This window comes from Ambystoma mexicanum, chromosome 2q, assembly GCF_040938575.1.
Source record: "Ambystoma mexicanum isolate Mex_15411 chromosome 2q, UKY_AmexF1_1, whole genome shotgun sequence".
NCBI classification, from domain to species: Eukaryota; Metazoa; Chordata; class Amphibia; order Caudata; family Ambystomatidae; genus Ambystoma; species Ambystoma mexicanum.
The window spans coordinates 991,884,432-991,902,267 of NC_090924.1; the positions used below are offsets into that span (position 1 = coordinate 991,884,432).

The window sequence follows — 17,836 nt, forward strand, 5'->3', positions numbered from 1 at the left end:
TCATACAATCCGGGACATAGCGCTGGGCAATTTTTGAAATTTTGTCATTTGCCCAAACTTTTTCTAACATCTTTGTCATTATCTGGGCACATACATGCGTAGGACCATGGGCCATGATGACCATCATCATTATATACGCGTCAGGGAGTAGCTATTTCCCTTCAGCTATGTCCACCCAACACCCGTTTTCATCAAGTTTCCCCAAGCCTTCAGCCCACCTCTTGGATTCTTCTAACGTGGCATCAGCTTGGATATCTCGTACAGACCCAACACCCTCATCCATTGCATAAGCATTTCCAGTCTCCCTTGAAACATACATCCCTTAAGGGGATCGGTAGCAGTTTGTCTAGCTATCTGATCAGCGAAAGCATTCCCTTTCCCTATGTCATCTGTAATCTTTCGATGTGCTGCACATTTTATAACTGCTAACTGAGTAGGGAGCGCAAGCGCTGAGAGTAGTCGTACTATTAGGGAAGCATGCTGGATTTTAGTGCGATGTGAAGTTAGGAACCCTCTCTCTGACCAAAGTCTCCCAAAGTTGTGAACCACCCCAAAGGCATACTGACTATCAGTATATATGTTTACTGCAAGCCCTTCGGAAAGTTCACAAGCTCGGGTCAATGGTACAATCTCTGCGGCCTGCGCAGAGTTATGCGTGATTCTCTTGGTTTCCACGACCGTGCTTAATGTTGTGATTGCATGAGCAGCTGTGGATGTACCATCCGGAAGTTTGAAGCAGGAGCCATCACAAAACAGCTCTCCTTGCGGATTATCCAAAGGAGTGTCTTTCAAATCAATTCTACCCTTTGTTTCTTGTTTGGTAGTATACAGACAGTCATGCGACTCTTCATCACCGCAAGTAGTATCTTGCGGAAAAGGTAGGAGTTCAGCCGGATTAAGAACACAACACCTCTTAATTTGAATGTGAGGAGCAAACAAGATCAATTCATATCTTGTTGACCGTGCAGAAGTGAGGTGTTGCGTTTGGGTTCGGTTCAGGTTCAGTAGAACATCTACAGAGTGAGGCACCATCAGGGTTAGATCATGGCCTAGGACCGTTCCCTCACTCTGTTTTACAGACGCAGCAGCAGCAGTGACAGCTCGCAAACATCTTGGCAAAGCGCATGCTACAGGATCAAGGGCGGAAGAAAAGTAACCGCACAGCCTATTCTTCCCTCCATGTTCCTGCGTTAATACAGCCAAAGCATATCCATCACATTCATGCACAAACAACACAAAGGCTTTTTCATAGTTTGGTGTGCCCAAAACTGGTGGAGAGCATAATGCAGTCTTAAGCAAGTCAAACGATTTCTGGTGTTCCGTGTTCCACGGCAATGGCGAAGAAATGCCCTTCTTTGTCAAAGCCAACATCGGTTTGATCACTAGTGAAAAATGTGGGATCCACAACCTACAGTAAGAAGCCATACCAATCAAGGCTCTAACTTCCTTCTGTGTATTTGGGACAGACATGCCAGAAATATGTTTTATTCTTTCAGGTGTCAATCTTCTTCCCTCCTTTGACAGGAGATAGCCTAAATAGGCGACGTCCTGGCAACAATATTGAAACTTTTTAAGCAAAGCTTTGTGACCATGCTTAGCTAGATGGATAAGCAATAACACAGTGCCCTCCTTACAGGCACTCTCAGAGTCAGCAGCTAAAAGCAAGTCATCAACCTACTGAAGCAATGTACAAGTAGAGGGCAATTCAAGGGTATCAAGTTGTTCTTTCAAAGCCCTACTATAGATGCTAGGACTCTCTGTGTACCCTTAAGGTGCACGAGTAAATGTGAACGAGCGTCCCCCTAAGGTGAACGCGCACGAGTATCTACTATCCTTGTGTATAGGAATACTAAAGAAATCATTCTTTAGATCCACAACACTAAAGTAAGTAGCTGTAGCTGGAATCATGGTTAAGATTGTCATCACATCAGGCACAACTGGAAATTGTTAAGCAATGACTCTATTAATGGCACGTAAATCAATTATGAAACGGAATGGAATTGCATTATCGCCTTTTTTGTACACGGGCAAAATCGGACTATTACACAAACTTCCTGAAATTTCTTCAATCACCCCGCGATGCACAAAATTGGAAACAATGCATTTCAAAGCTCGCTCGCCCTCAACTGAAATCTTATACTGGGGAATGCGTGGAAGCTCAATTCCGTGTTTCAAAACTATCTTAACAGGTTCAATCTGTAAAACACTGACATCATTGTTGCCAACAGCCCATAAGTTCTTGTAACGCTCACCTGATTCCCGTAGAGGTGCCGGTCTTGACTGGGCGTATACCGTATCTTCAAAGGTGATGTGTAACACACGGCTGGCTCTTTGGGCTGGACCTCTGTGCACTGTATGTCTGACTCGAAGGGTAAGATGTCTGCAGATAGAAAATATGGGATTAATGAACTGGGTTATTGAATGTCTCTCTCTTCTTCCCTTTCTCTTCTACTGTAGAACCCCGAAGGTTAACGCTCTCACCTTAGGTAAGTGAACGCCGTGCTCTCCATCTGCCTCGGGGCAGGGTGCTGTAACCAGTTTCTTCACTGGATAAGGGGAGCAGGCCTCTTGACTTCAGAGGACTGCTGTCCGTCGTTTACTGCACGAACGGTAAGTTTCGAGTAATTCTAATGTCTTTAAAGTCTTTAGTAATGAGGTCTCTTGTTTTCCAGGGTTCCGGCGATGGTAGATGACGGGCTGAAGTGAGTTGAAGAAGGAGCCCGTGTGATGAATAGAAGCGCCTGGAAGCACGTAAGTAAGCGCTTGTTGCCTGCTTCACGATGCGCTCTAACTGTCTTTTTATTTTGCAGGTATAAGTTCGGAGCGGCTGCAGGGTGCCGGAATACCCACTGGGTTAGATGTGGAAAGGAGTAATGGCACGTGAGTATTAAAGTTCCCCAATGTCTTTAAACGCACCTTGTTTTGTCTTTCAGATGCGGGATGCAGCGCCGAAGGCCTCCGGAGCGTGCGAAGAGTTGGTAAGCTTTTGTCTTTCAGATGCCGGAATGCAGTGTGAAGACCTCCGGAGCGCACGAAGCGTAGGTAAGCCTTTGTCCTTCAGATGTCGGAATGCAGCGCGACGCGTTGGTGACAGCTGATGGACCAGGTAAGTGAAGAGCTGTCACTGAAGACCGTAATGCTAACCTGTTCTTTCTTGTCTTTATAGGTGTTGCTGAAGACTGGATTCAGGATGGTAAGCCTTTTTCCTTAGGCCCAGGATCAGATGCAGAAGACACGATGAGCGTTCTGCTGCAGAGGATGCAGAATAACGCAAAGCAAGATTCATCCATCGGGTGTGGTTTAAATAGCCTCCTGTAGTGCTTAGGTGTCTCCTTCCACAGCCACGCCTAGGTAAGAAAAGAGTTCCTGCTTTCCAGAAGAGTTCCAGTGTTCTGAACCTAGGGAGTGGCTCCTGCCCCACCCAACAGGAAAAGTAGTTCCAAACAGAAGAGGATCAGAGGCTCAACTGGCAGGCAAGTAAGCAGCATGGTCTGCTGCAGGTAAGTCCACCCAAGCATTATGAGCCCGGCGCTTCCAGCGCTGGGACTGGGCATATTTATGAGCCTGGTGCCACTGGCGCCAGGACTGGGTCCAAAAGGTCCCAATTGGGACTGGTTGGCACTCGGAACCTGGGTTATGGATCTGCTTCCAAGGGAGTTGGGAAAACCCTGACCTTTTGGAAGCAGAGATCATGACAGTACCCCCCCTCAAGGCCCCTCCCAAACCGGGCTTCTCCGGGGGTTTTGGCTTGTCAGGAAATGTTCGGTGAAATCTTTTGATTAGGCGAGGAGCGTGGACATATTCAGCAGGTTCCCAGGATCGCTCTTGGGGGCCGTAGCCTTTCCAGTCAATTAGGTAAAATAGTTTAGATTTGGAGATCTTGGAGTCCAGAATGCTTTTGACTTCAAACTCGAGTCCTCCATCAACTAGGATAGGTTTTGGAGATTTAGTTAGTCGGGTTTGAGGTTGCACGGGTTTTAATAGAGAGACGTGGAAGACCGGATGTATCTTCATGTGCGGGGGCAAGTCCAACTTGACCGCTACTGGGTTTACTATGGTAGTGATGGAATAGGGACCAAGGTATCTTGGGTTGAATGTGCGTGGCCCTTTTAGAGGTAGATATTTGGTGGATAACCAGACTTGATCCCCTACTTGATATTGAGGGGCTTCCTTCCTATGTTGATCTGCTCCTTTCTTGTATTGTTCTTTAGCCCTTTGAAGGTGAGAAACAGCTTCCTTAAAGGCTTGGGTGATTGTAGAATGCAGGTAGTCTACTGCTGGTGTTTCAAGATCTTGGAGGGGATCCAACTCCGAGGTTCGAGGGTGACTGCCGTACAAAAGAAAAAACGGGGTTTTCCCAGTTCCCGAATGGACAGAGTTATTGTAGGCATATTCGGCTATCCAAAGGATGTCTTTCCAAGTTGTTTCAGTTTGTTGCAGCATGCAGCGTAAATACTGTTCCAGAGTTTGATTGGTCCTCTCGGTTTGTCCGTCGGTCTGAGGGTGGTGACTGGTCGATAGTCTCACATCAATTTGAGCCGACCGACAGCAACTTCGCCAAAAATGAGAAATAAATTGACTAGCTCGATCCGAAATTAGAACCGAAGGAAAACCGTGCAGTCGGACGATGTTTTCGAGAAATTCTCGGGCCAGAGTTGCTGCTGTTGGCAAGCCTTTGAGCGGAATGAAATGCGCCATCTTGGAGAATAAGTCCACGATTACTAGAATCGTATTGTATCCGGAGCATGGAGGTAGATCGGTGATAAAGTCCATAGAAAGCGTATGCCAAGGGCAAGGTGGGATGTCAATAGGGCGTAAGAGGCCTGCTGGTCTTTCCTTTTGACTCTTGTTTTGGGCGCATACTCCACAGGACATTATAAAGTCTCTGATATCTTTTTTCCAAGACGGCCACCAGAAGTAGCGCTTGATCTTTTCTGAGGTCTTGGCTATACCGGGATGTCCTTCCATTAAAGAATCGTGATAGCAAGAGATTACTTTTTTCTGTAAATCTGTGCTGGGTAGGTATAATCGTTCTTGGAAATACAATAAGTTGTCCTTTACTGCAAAGTCCTTTCCCTGCAGATGCCAATTCTGTATGTCTGCTGGAGTTACAAGTTGCCTGGCTTTATCCTTAACTTCCTCTATGGATTGTGTGGCGATTACACCCAGAATTCTTTGTTCGGGAATGATTGGTACAGGTTTAGGGTTGATCAAGTGTTCTTCCACTCCCATCCGAGAAAGGGCATCAGCTTTACCGTTTTTTGTACCAGGTCGATAGGTAATTATGAAGTCAGACTCGGCAAAGAATAATGCCCAACGGAGTTGTCTAGAGGATTGGGCTTTTGCGGTTTTCAAATATTGCAGGTTTCGGTGATCCGTAATCACAGTAACGGTGTGTCGGGCCCCCATCAGATAATGCCGCCAAGCCTTAAAGGCAGACTTGATAGCCAGAAGTTCCTTGTCAGTAATCGTGTAATTGATTTCAGGAGGCGAGAATTTGCGGGACCAAAATGCCACGGGATGCAACTGATTGGTTACCGGGTCCTTTTGTGATAGAACTGCCCCCATGGCAAGGCTTGAAGCATCAGTTTCCACGATGTAGGGGAGTTCGGGGCGAGGGTGTTTTAAGATTGGTGCAGAGATAAATTTAGTCTTCAAATCCTGGAAAGCTTGTTCCGCCTCGGTAGACCATTCAAAATGTTTGTTTTTCTTTAACAAGGCAGTGATGGGCTGGACTATTCGGGAGAATTCGGGGATAAACCTGCGGTAAAAGTTAGCGAAGCCTAACATGCTTTGCACACCTTTTACGGAGGATGGTGATGGCCATTTGAGAACTGCATCGACCTTCTTTGAATCCATACGCACTCCGCCAGGTGATAATATGAATCCCAAGAATTCAACTTCAGTCACGTTGAAAACACATTTTTCCAACTTAGCGAAAAGTTTGTGTTGACGCAATCTTTCGAGGACCATTTTCACGTGTTTCCGATGTTCAGATTCCGATGAAGAATAAACGAGGATGTCGTCAATGTAAACAACAACACACACATCTATGAGCTCTCTGAGGACATCGTTCATAAAATATTGAATGGCGGCCGGGGCATTGCAAAGTCCGAAGGGCATGACCTGATATTCAAATAGCCCATACTTGGTGCGGAAGGCCGTCTTCCATTCATCGCCCTCTTTTACTCGTACCAAGTGGTAAGCTCCTCTAAGATCCAGCTTTGTATATATGCATGCTTTTCTGACTTGGTCCAGGAGTTCAGGGATCAATGGTAACGGATGTCTAATCTTAACGGTGATCTGGTTCAGGGAGCGATAATCTATACAAGTTCTAAGGTCTCCTTCCTTTTTTGGAACGAAGAACAAAGCTGAAGAAGCAGGGGACTTGGAAGGACGAATAAACCCATTTGCCAGGTATTGATCCAGGTATTGTCGAAGGTGAAGGTTCTCAGGCTCGGTGAGGGCATAAATTCTACTACAAGGAGGAGTAGATCCAGGTATCAGGTCTATCTGGCAGTCATAAGACCTATGAGGAGGTAGAGAGTTAGCCTGATCCTTACGGAAAACATCTTGGTATTCTAGGTATTCGGGAGGTAACTGGGGAGTCTCTGAAGAAATTGCTGCCAGTGCAACACCAGGTGGAGGGTGACAAGTAGAGACACATTCTGGAAACTGGACCGTTCTTGCTCGCCAATCGATCAGAGGATTGTGTTTCTCTAACCAAGGTATTCCTAGAATAATCTGAAACTGAGGGGCCTTGATCACATCGAACATGATCTTCTCATGGTGTCCATCTTGACTTACTAGCGTCACTTCTTGAGTGGTATGCGTTACTGGCCCGGAGGCTATCTCCGTACCATCCACCGTAGTAATGACGTCCTTTACAGCCTTGGGACAAAGAGTTAGATTCATCCTCAAAACCATTTCATGATCCACATAATTGCTGATGGCACCGCTGTCGACGTAAGCTTCAATTGCATGTAATCGATCCGGATTATCAGGGCTAATGAGGACCATAGGTATCACGAAATGCGAGGTCACGGAACTGGTTTTCACGCTCGGCAAGAGGACCTCTATTCTTGTCGGGCGAGGTCGTTTCCCTGCTTTGAGTTTGTAACTTTGGTAACTGCAGCTCCTACTGCCTTCTTGGCAGGTTTCACCGGACAGTCTCGAAGAAAGTGCCCTGAGTTTCCGCAATAGAGGCATAATTGCAACTGTTTTCTCCTTTCCCGCTCCTTTTGTGTTAGAGGACCTTTCAGACCCCCTATTTTCATGGGTTCCCCGGAGTCTACTCCTTTGGAAGGAGTTGGTGGTTTGGAAAATACTCGAGCATCAAACTTGGAACGATCGGCCTTCCTGTTCTGCAGTCTGTGATCTATTTGAACAACTAAGTCTATATAGTCCGAACAATCTTGTGGGGGATTCACTACTTGGGCTAACACATCTTTGAGCTCTCCACGTAGACCTCTATAAAACAGCGTAATCCTTTTGTCCTCAGGCCATTGAGTTTCCACTATCAGTCTGTTGAAAGACGCAATATAAGCCAAAAGGTCTTGATTACCTTGTCGCAACGAAAGAAGCTCATTGTCCAAGGCCTGCCCCTGTGAATGTCTTGCGAACAGTTTTTCCATACTGAGCTGAAAAGCTTGAAAATCATGGAAGACCGGTTCATCTTGATTTACTAGAGGGATCGACCAGTCTGCCGCATTGCCACTAAGGTACGAAAGCACGAAAGCTACTTTAGCTTGATCAGTTGGAAAGGCTGCTGGCCGGCATAAGAAATGCAACCGGCACTGATTGATAAATACTGCAAACCTCTTTGGGTCACCAGAAAATCGTTCGGGCGGAGCCAGAGGTACATTCCCAGGTAGGTTGATCTGCACTGGATTCATAGAGGATGTAGAAGGAAGATTTCCCCCAGATGCGGGTAACGAGGTCTGTCCGGCTTGTGACTGTAGCAATTGTCTAGCGAGAACATCTGTTCGCTCCTTGGAAATAATCAGTTCCCTTCTTAGAGCGTTCGTTTCCTGACGGGCTGCATGCACTTCTGCCCTTAGTTCCCCAAGTAACTGGGCTAGTTGGTCGGTATCCGAGGTTTCCATAGCGCCTGGACGGGAGTTTTGTGGTAGGCTTTGCGTTCTGTAACGCTCACCTGATTCCCGTAGAGGCGCCGGTCTTGACTGGGCGTATACCGTATCTTCAAAGGTGATGTGTAACACACGGCTGGCTCTTTGGGCTGGACCTCTGTGCACTGTATGTCTGACTCGAAGGGTAAGATGTCTGCAGATAGAAAATATGGGATTAATGAACTGGGTTATTGAATGTCTCTCTCTTCTTCCCTTTCTCTTCTCCTGTAGAACCCCGAAGGTTAACACTCTCACCTTAGGTAAGTGAACGCCGTGCTCTCCATCTGCCTCGGGGCAGGGTGCTGTAACCAGTTTCTTCACTGGATAAGGGGAGCAGGCCTCTTGACTTCAGAGGACTGCTGTCCGTCGTTTACTGCACGAACGGTAAGTATCGAGTAATTCTAATGTCTTTAAAGTCTTTAGTAATGATGTCTCTTGTTTTGCAGGGTTCCGGCGATGGTAGATGACGGGCTGAAGTGAGTTGAAGATGGAGCCCGTGTGATGAATAGAAGCGCCTGGAAGCACGTAAGTAAGCGCTTGTTGCCTGCTTCACGATGCGCTCTAACTGTCTTTTTATTTTGCAGGTATAAGTTCGGAGCGGCTGCAGGGTGCCGGAATACCCACTGGGTTAGATGTGGAAAGGAGTAATGGCACGTGAGTATTAAAGTTCCCCAATGTCTTTAAACGCACCTTGTTTTGTCTTTCAGATGCGGGATGCAGTGTGAAGACCTCCGGAGCGCACGAAGAGTAGGTAAGCCTTTGTCCTTCAGATGTCGGAATGCAGCGCGAGGCGTTGGTGACAGCCGATGGACCAGGTAAGTGAAGAGCTGTCACTGAAGACCGTAATGCTAACCTGTTCTTTCTTGTCTTTATAGGTGTTGCTGAAGACTGGATTCAGGATGGTAAGCCTTTTTCCTTAGGCCCAGGATCAGATGCAGAAGACACGATGAGCGTTCTGCTGCAGAGGATGCAGAATAACGCAAAGCAAGATTCATCCATCGGGTGTGGTTTAAATAGCCTCCTGTAGTGCTTAGGTGTCTCCTTCCACAGCCACGCCTAGGTAAGAAAAGAGTTCCTGCTTTCCAGAAGAGTTCCAGTGTTCTGAACCTAGGGAGTGGCTCCTGCCCCACCCAACAGGAAAAGTAGTTCCAAACAGAAGAGGATCAGAGGCTCAACTGGCAGGCAAGTAAGCAGCATGGTCTGCTGCAGGTAAGTCCACCCAAGCATTATGAGCCCGGCGCTTCCAGCGCTGGGACTGGGCATATTTATGAGCCTGGTGCCACTGGCACCAGGACTGGGTCCAAAAGGTCCCAATTGGGACTGGTTGGCACTCGGAACCTGGGTTATGGATCTGCTTCCAAGGGAGTTGGGAAAACCCTGACCTTTTGGAAGCAGAGATCATGACAGTTCTCTGGTACATTAATGAATTCTGGCGGCAAAGGTCTAGTCGAGAATTGCGAGACAGAAAATTGCTGTGGTGAAATCGTCAAACGCACTCCATCAGAAGAACAATAAATCACTGCATTCAATTCTTTTAACCGGTTCAACCCCAGCAAGTTCTCTTCACAATTCGAAGTCAACAGAAATGGACAGTGGTCCGTAAAGGGACCCAAAGAAATGGGTACCGGCGAAGAAACCGGACAAACAACTGGTGTGCCAGAAAACCCTACAGAAACATTGGTTTGCCCTGACAGTGGAATGTTTGGAACCCGTGAATGATCAATGGAACACTTCTGTGCTCCCGTATCTATCAAAAACTGATGTTTCCCATTTCCCATCTTAGTTAGTCAGTATGGCAACAGCTTACAGTCGAACGTCATTAAATTAAGACTGTAAAACATATAATTCAATCAAATTTTAATTTTATATTAATGGAAAAACATTGTGGCTTAAAAAAGTAATAGGGTAATCCCTTGTACTTAGAATAAAACAATTGTATATTTGTCATGATGCCTACCCCCGGGGAACCAGACCAGGTCCAGCAACTCCGGAAGCGGGCATCAAGTCATTTTGAGCAAGCCCAAAAACAACTACTAGGGGCTGTTTGGGTGCTGTTCTGGCGCCTATGGCAAAGGTGAGCCAAGGGAATAAACAGAGGCAATAGTAATTACCCCCATAGACTTACCTGATTACCGCCGGGGGTACTATTCCTCTTCACGGATCGGCGCAGCCTCCATTACATCCTCGCCGTACCTCGGCCCCTAAGGGGAACAAAAGGACAACAAGGTGAGACAAAGGGACAAACAAGGGGAACTCTTCTCACCACAATAGACTTACCTAATTTTACCGCCAGAGGCATTATTCCCCGAACTTCATATTTTCTCTCCACACCTGAATAAGGGAGCAAGCAGCAGGTTACATTCTGGCCTTATTTTATTGAACTGTGTAGGATAAGCCAAATCCTCACCTGAACTTCGTCAGCTACCACGAGGTAGTCTTCGCTGGGGTCAAGCTGTGTGAAAGTCAGACATGTTACGAACTACATACTTTTCGGAGTCAATATTGTTCTGGAACTCATCAATTCCTTCGAGCCAGTGAAGCAACTGGTATCAACGCGCCCCTGCGCTCAATGCAGGATGGAGAGCTCATCTTTTCAAACCATCAGGTGAGACTATAAGAGGGGACATCAAAGGTGATCTGTGGGGAGAACAGCAGGGGTGGGGGGATTTACGCTCAACTCCACGGGTGGTTAATTCCCTTTCTCCATTTGCAGAAGAATATTCCTACGGGCCAAGCAAACGAAGCTAGGTGGGCCAGTTCAGTCTGTCATCTCGGCCCTACGCGTCACATTGGTGGAGACCGCAGCTGTCCAGTTCAGATCGAAGCCTCTGTGGGAGTCATGTGACCGTAACAATATTGTTTAAAAGACAAACAACTTTGTAGGGACACTATAATTATTGCCAGAACAATAATTGGCTTCCATCTTAATGATAGAGGTGTGGTTCTGTGGCGAGTGTGGGAAGCAGTAATTGTCTCACACTTAACACGCGACCTCTATTAGGGTTGTTAGATCATCATACTAGTGTTAATGCTAGATGGTAAAACTCGACATGTTTCAGTTCTCATAGTTATTCATAAAACTTTCTTCAGGAGCAGTGTCATATTCTAAAAAAACACACAACAGTGACAACATCAACGTGAACAAATCTATTGGAATTTTCTGTTATTGCACTTCTCTTAAGTTGATAGTTGCGGTTGCTTGTGTTTGATAGTGGACTTAACTGTTCTTGCTGTAGGTAGTCTGGTCAGCAACGAGTGTTTATTATAGAGGAATCTTCCTGTTGTTTATTCAGGCTTTAGTCCTCTAGGCCCGTAGTGGCTACTTAATGGAATCCACTGGGATCTTAAGTGAGGAAGCAGTACTCAAAGGTATGAGCAATGTGTAGACCAGAGTTGGTGAATCGTGGCTTTTCTGTTGTAGAAAAAGTCACTGGCATAGGGTGATATGATCAATCTTAGCGCTGTCAGAGCAGGCTCTCTATGTGGACCGTGATAACTATTGATGTCTCGCTGTAGAGTCTTCTTTCAGTTCTACCATAGTTTAATTCGGGAGTGGATATCTTCATACGTGTAACTTGATAAGTTAGACGCGGCTCTCATGGTCGCGGTGCTCCTCGCGGCGTTGTTTCAAAATAGAAATTGGTTTCTATTTTGAAACAACGCTGCAAGGAGCACCGCGACCATGAGAGCGGCGTCTAACTTATCAAGTTACTGGGACTAATAGAGGTCCCGTGTTAAGTGTGAGACAATTACTGCTTCCTACACTCACCACAGAACCACACCTCTATCATTAAGATGGAAGCCAATTATTGTTCTGGCAATAATTATAGTGTCCCTACAAAGTTGTTTGTCTTTTAAACAATATACAATTGTTTTATGCTAAGTACAAGGGATTACCCTATTACTTCTTTAAGCCACAATGTTTTTCCATTAATATAAAATTAAAATTTGATTGAATTATATGTTGTACAGTCTTAATTTAATGAAGTTCGACTGTAAGCTGTTGATATACTGACTAACTACCTCTCCTGTCTCACAATATAACTCCCCCAATAAAAGGTAGAGTTACTACCCAAGTAGTATGAATTGGGTTTCCCTCTTTATAGTATTTTGGTCCTATTTCCCACCACCATTTCAATGTAGGCACCTTTCTGATTAACGGGAATAGGTATAGGTTCCAAACCCTGCTTCGGGCAATCCTAATGAAACAGAATGTCATCAAAAGGAAGCTCTTCCGATAAATATGCAGCAGAACGATGATCAAATATGTTCCTCGTATCCACACTCGGAGTCTGATTATCCTGTGAAAAAGGTTGCTGAGGATCCTGTGTAAACTGACCTCTACCAATGCCCCCTACACCAGGGCGACCTCTGGATCGTCTACCCATATTCCCAAATGTGTTATTCAACCTTTGTCGAAGGACGGGGCATTGTGCACGCCAATGACCCTCTTGAGGACAATAGGCGCACTGGTTAATGTTCACAGGACCCAAGGGCACATTCCCTTGCGGGACATACTGACCTCTAATCTGAGTACTATCCCCTCTGGGGCCTGTAACAATTTGCTGTAATAGCACTTTAGTCTTCAAATCACCTTTTCGTTTTTCAACTCTATCTTTTTCATTTTTGACACGATTCTCGTAGTACTGAGCCATGTGCAGTACTTCTGATTGTGACTTCGCCTGCCAAGCACTCTCAAAAGACATAATTTGTGACTGGATGTCAGGCAGCAATCGACGCACAAATTTGTACACAAATAACCTTTTCCCAGACTCTGTGCCTAGGTTTTGTCTGCTGAAATCCGAGAATACCTGTTCGAACCGATTAAAGAACTCGGTAGCACCCTCAGACTTCCCTTGGACACAAGCCGTAAATTTGTCCCAAATAATTCTTTTCTCTGGAATTATAGTTTTCAATTTTGCAATGATTGTATCAGGCAAAGTTAGTATCACCTGAGGCGGTCTTTCACCAGCTGGCCTTTCTCCAGCGAGTCTAGTTATATTCACCCATATATCTCCCAAGCCTGGCACGTCGTCTATAGTTGGAACTTGTTTCCACAAATCTATGGGCAGGAGAACAGGGAATAACAAATCGATATCGCCTAAGGTGAACACTGAGGACTGCAAGACGGACTCTATTTCTTTATAGAATTCTGTTGGATTTTTCCTAATATCAGGAATAGATTGTCTAATGGTATTCACTTCCTGTCTTGAGAACGGGACGTGGACAAACTGTGATACATAATGTGCAGGAATGTTCACAGCGACTATACCCTGTGCAGCATCGGCCGCAACCTCAACCTTTGGGACAAATGTCGGAGAAACCTCTCTCATAGGCAACTGAGAAGTAGGTGACACCGAACGCTCACTAAGCAACAGAGCTAAGTCGAGCGCTAAAGCAGCCAAAGGAGTGTCACGTGAAAAAGCTCTCTTATAAATACTCAACAACTCTGTGGGACAACTAATCTTCCTTTTTACACAATCATCCTGTAGGTACTCTATCATTACCTGTATCACTTTCCTCTGCATTTCTGGCATGTACTGGCTATATGTGTCATATACTTCTACTGGAGTTATCGACATATCTGAAATCCATCTAAGCGCGTTCTTCGTACAAATTCGTGCTTCCTCAGAAATCGATTTACGACAAGGAAGGAACCATTTCTGCACATACATACTTTCCCCCTCGTCATCCTCATTCTGCAACTTTTCTAACTCCTTTCTATACCCAAATAACCTCTCGACATGCTCATTTACTTTCTCCACAGTGGCTCTAGAAAACGCTAAAGTATTTAGATCCCTTAACCCTTGCGGGAGATCTGTATTATTTAATTTTCCCCCACATTACACATAAATGAATCCCTAAACCTTCAATAAAAACATTTTTCTCAGGAAAATTATCCATATTATAGAGTGTGGCAAAAACATTAGCTTGATCATCCCTCTCCATACAATGCTTAGCCCATGCAATCAAATCACGTTTCTTCTCTGGTGGTACAGTATTGCGAGTGACAACCTTCAACCCTGCACCTCGATCGACTACAAGCGGCTCAGGACCACTTGGAAGAGAGGGAGCAGGCTAATTCAATGGAGGTACTGTAACTGGTGCGATAAGAAGAGGTGGAGGAGCTGGAGGAAGGGGAACATTAGGAGGAGCAGGAACAACGGGAACAACAGCAGGTAGAGCAGGAATAGCAGGAGGAACAGGCAAAACAGCAGGAAGAGGAACATACGGAGGTGGCGCAGAGGCACCAGGCCTTCGTTCATTTAACAATTTGTCTATGAATTCATGGAGGTCTTTCGAAGGATAGATTTTCTGAATTCCAAGTGAGAAAGCCCTATCCATATTCCTAGTCAATTCAGAATGTTTATCTTGGTCATACAATAATGCCATTTCGGCATTTGTCTTATGACGGCGAGCATGTTTTTCTCTACTTTTAAATTGTTGCAACGCTTCTTTTTTTCCAATTCTGCAAAACATCAAATGCTGCATGTCTAGCCTTTTTCTTCAATAGAATTGACTCTAAATACAATACAAGGGATTTTAAAACTACCATTGATTGGACATTGAAGGTCGGAGGGATGTCTGGTTTGTCTGTGCCAAATGTCATTAAATACTACACTTCCAATGCCATGCTTACAGTACATAGTACATACCGGCGACCCCTCCTGTGGTGCGGGACGGCTAAATTCCAAAGATTGTCTATCGCTGCGGAACAACGCCCTGAAGCAGGTAGACAATTTCCCATGCATATCAAATTATTAGTGTTACCTGGTCAATTATTGTGTCTGGAGATACAATGCACCAAATTCAAATTATCAGGGTTGAATTAAGAGTCGGGTCACGACTCACCTGAACAAACCTAAGGAGGTCCGATCGGATTTAAAAGAATCTTACCTAACTAATCTTACCTTGTGTATGGTGATTTCGGCAAATCTGCCCACCTCGATAAGTGGACCCTCGTCAAGATGCTGTCTCGGACCACAAGCTAATCGTCCAGCACTGCTGAGGTGTCGCGTCTCGTTCAGTGGGGCCCCTTTTTGTCACACCGTCCAATCCCGATCCGATAGCCTGCGTCAACCTTCAACAATCCGGCATCAATCTTGAGAGTCCCTATTCGGGTGCCAACTGTGAAAACAAAATCAAGATATCGAGGCTGAGTATCCCAAAAGGAAATACACAGAATATACAAAGTACTTTATTTTATACTGAATCCAGTTACGAAGAACAGAGCAAAAAAGGAAATACTCCGAACACGGGTTACAAAGGAACATCCAAAGTACTTTATTTTATACTGAATCCAGTCACGAAGAACAGAGCAAAATCAGATAGCTATCGACCCTCAATGCAACACAACGAACTCCAGCTTGGTTCAGTGTGTTCAGTGAGAGATGCTGTACATTAGAATGCATTGGTCTTTTATACTCTTCGTGAGCACGATGTCCAGCCCTACTTCGGGTTAATATTCCACTAATACATCACCGATCTAGGGTTCATGCCTAATTTGCATATCCACATGTAACTAGTTTGCTTTTAATACATATATCAACAAGCCTATACGGCAACTATATATATGTATTCTGGGATTTTCCATGCAGGTCTTCTCAAACATTAATACAATGTAGTTAAACAAGTGTTCTACGTTCAGTATTTGGATACAATGGCCCTCATTACAACTCAGGCGTTAATGGTTTAACGGCGCCGTCTGCGCCGTTAACCCTTAACGCCTGATTACAAGTGTCCCTTTGCGGGTTGGTGTTTAACGCCTGCTTTTAGCAGGCGTTAAAAATCCAACCCGCAAAGGGACTTTGGAGCTAATTACGGGACCGTAATTTACGGTGCCGTAATTAGCGCCTTCCCCATTCCCATTATGCCCTATGGGGGAACAAATGGGAATGGGGAAGGGCAAATGGTGAATGGGGAATTACCGCCCCACTCACCTTGGAATGGGGCGGTAATTTCGCCATCCACTATGGCGGAATCGTAACCTTAGCGGCATGGACCATGGTGCTAATAGCACCATGGTCCACCGCCAAGGTTGTAATGAGGGCCATTGTTCTTAACATATGCTTGTGGATTAGTTTCATTGCACGAGTAATCCTTTATACACAGGTCAACGAAGGACAGGTCTCAGTTCACAAACTCAACAAGTGGCCTGCAGGCAAGTTACATATTAGCTACATACAGAGGTCAAGACAGCCATGTTGTATTTTGGAATGACATCGTCCACCATTTTAACTCACAGGGTGACTTTACAAAGCAAACTTAAAATGGCGGATTGACCTAAAATGGCAGCATACATTGATTTTAAGGTCAGGACCTTGCAACACGGATTTCTTCACAAGCGACTTATAAGCAGCTTGGCGTAGGCCAATTTACATATATTTATTGCGATAGGAGGCACAAAATAATTTCTCATTTGACAAACCTGGGTTTCACGGATCAGGCCCTTGAGTGGCTGACCTCCTTCCTCTTGGACTGCCTCTCCCAGGTCCAACTTGGTCCCTTTCTCCCCGCTCCATCCTCTCACTCTGGTTTTTCAACCTCTATGTGGCCCCTTTGACCCACCTGATCTCTACATTCTCCTCTAACTTTCAGTGTTATGCGGATGACACTCCACTTTCCTTCAGACTCCCCTCAGAATCCTCTCATCTCTCGCTCATTCCCAACTGTCTATCCGCGATTCAGGATTGGTGTACCTCCAACTATCTCTGCCTTAATGTCAGTAAAATGGAGAGCCTTCTCATTTGGACTCCTGCCCCTGCTTTCCGTCTCTCACTCTGGCCTCCTGCCTTGGGCCCTCTTCCTTCGCCTTCCTGTGAGGCAAACAACACTGGTGTCATCTTTGACTCCACTCTCTTTCTCTCCTCACATCTCAGACGTTGCCAAGAAGTCCCACTACCAGCTGCTCCTCCTCAAAGGGACTCTTCCCTTTCTCACTTTCCCCCAGAAGCTCACTGTCTGCAGAGCCATGGTTCTCTCTTGGCTGGACTACTGCAACAGCCTCTTTCTCAATCTGCCTTCCTCTGCTATCCAGCCCCTGCAACTAATCCAGAAAAGGACTGCAAGACTTATCCTTGGCCTCAAGCACAGGGATCGTATCTCTCCAGCGCTGAAATCACTCCACTGGGTCCCAGTTGCTGCAAGTATCAAGTTCAAGACCCTTTCCATTGTCCACAAGGCTTTCTGGGTCCGGGGCCCGCACTACATCCAACGGTCTCTTCCAAAATATCTTCCTTTTCAAGCCCTTCGCTCAGCTAACTACAACTCTCTAAGGGTTAGACGCCTCTCCAGGAAGAGAGTGGGGGGTAGATCTCTCTCCTCTACAGGTGCCTCCCTCTGTAATAGCCTCCATGCCCCTCTCAAGCTTTAGCAGACGACCTGAAGTTCTGGAAGCAGCTCAAAACTTTCCTCTTCTCCTCTGCTTTCTCTCTCTCCCTCCCCTGCTGGCCTACCTGATCTACTTGTCTGCTGTACCGACTGGTTGCTTGGCTACCCTCAGAGTCTCACTGAGTCAAGACTGTTTCTTGCACTCCCTCTGGTCCTACCATGCACTTAGGGGCTGTAGCTGTAACCCTACAGCCTCTTGTTCACCTTACACTACCCAGAGCTGTGCTGCCCTGACAGCACTTACTCAGAGCATTGCTGCCCTGTTTTCCCCTCTCCTCTCCCTTGCACTCCCCCGTCCCTTTCCCCTTGCGCTTTTA

General features: G+C 45.8%; 1 long non-coding RNA gene across 1 annotated transcript in view; it reads right to left on the minus strand.

Annotated features, from left to right (window-relative positions):
* LOC138569049 (uncharacterized) overlaps positions 1–15,198 on the minus strand; it is a 170,592-nt gene extending 155,394 nt beyond the window's left edge. Inside the window, exon 1 of the long non-coding RNA XR_011303083.1 lies at positions 15,041–15,198. This is a non-coding gene — a long non-coding RNA (uncharacterized lncRNA). The remainder of the gene's footprint in view (positions 1–15,040) is intronic.
* Positions 15,199–17,836: the final 2,638 nt, after the last annotated feature.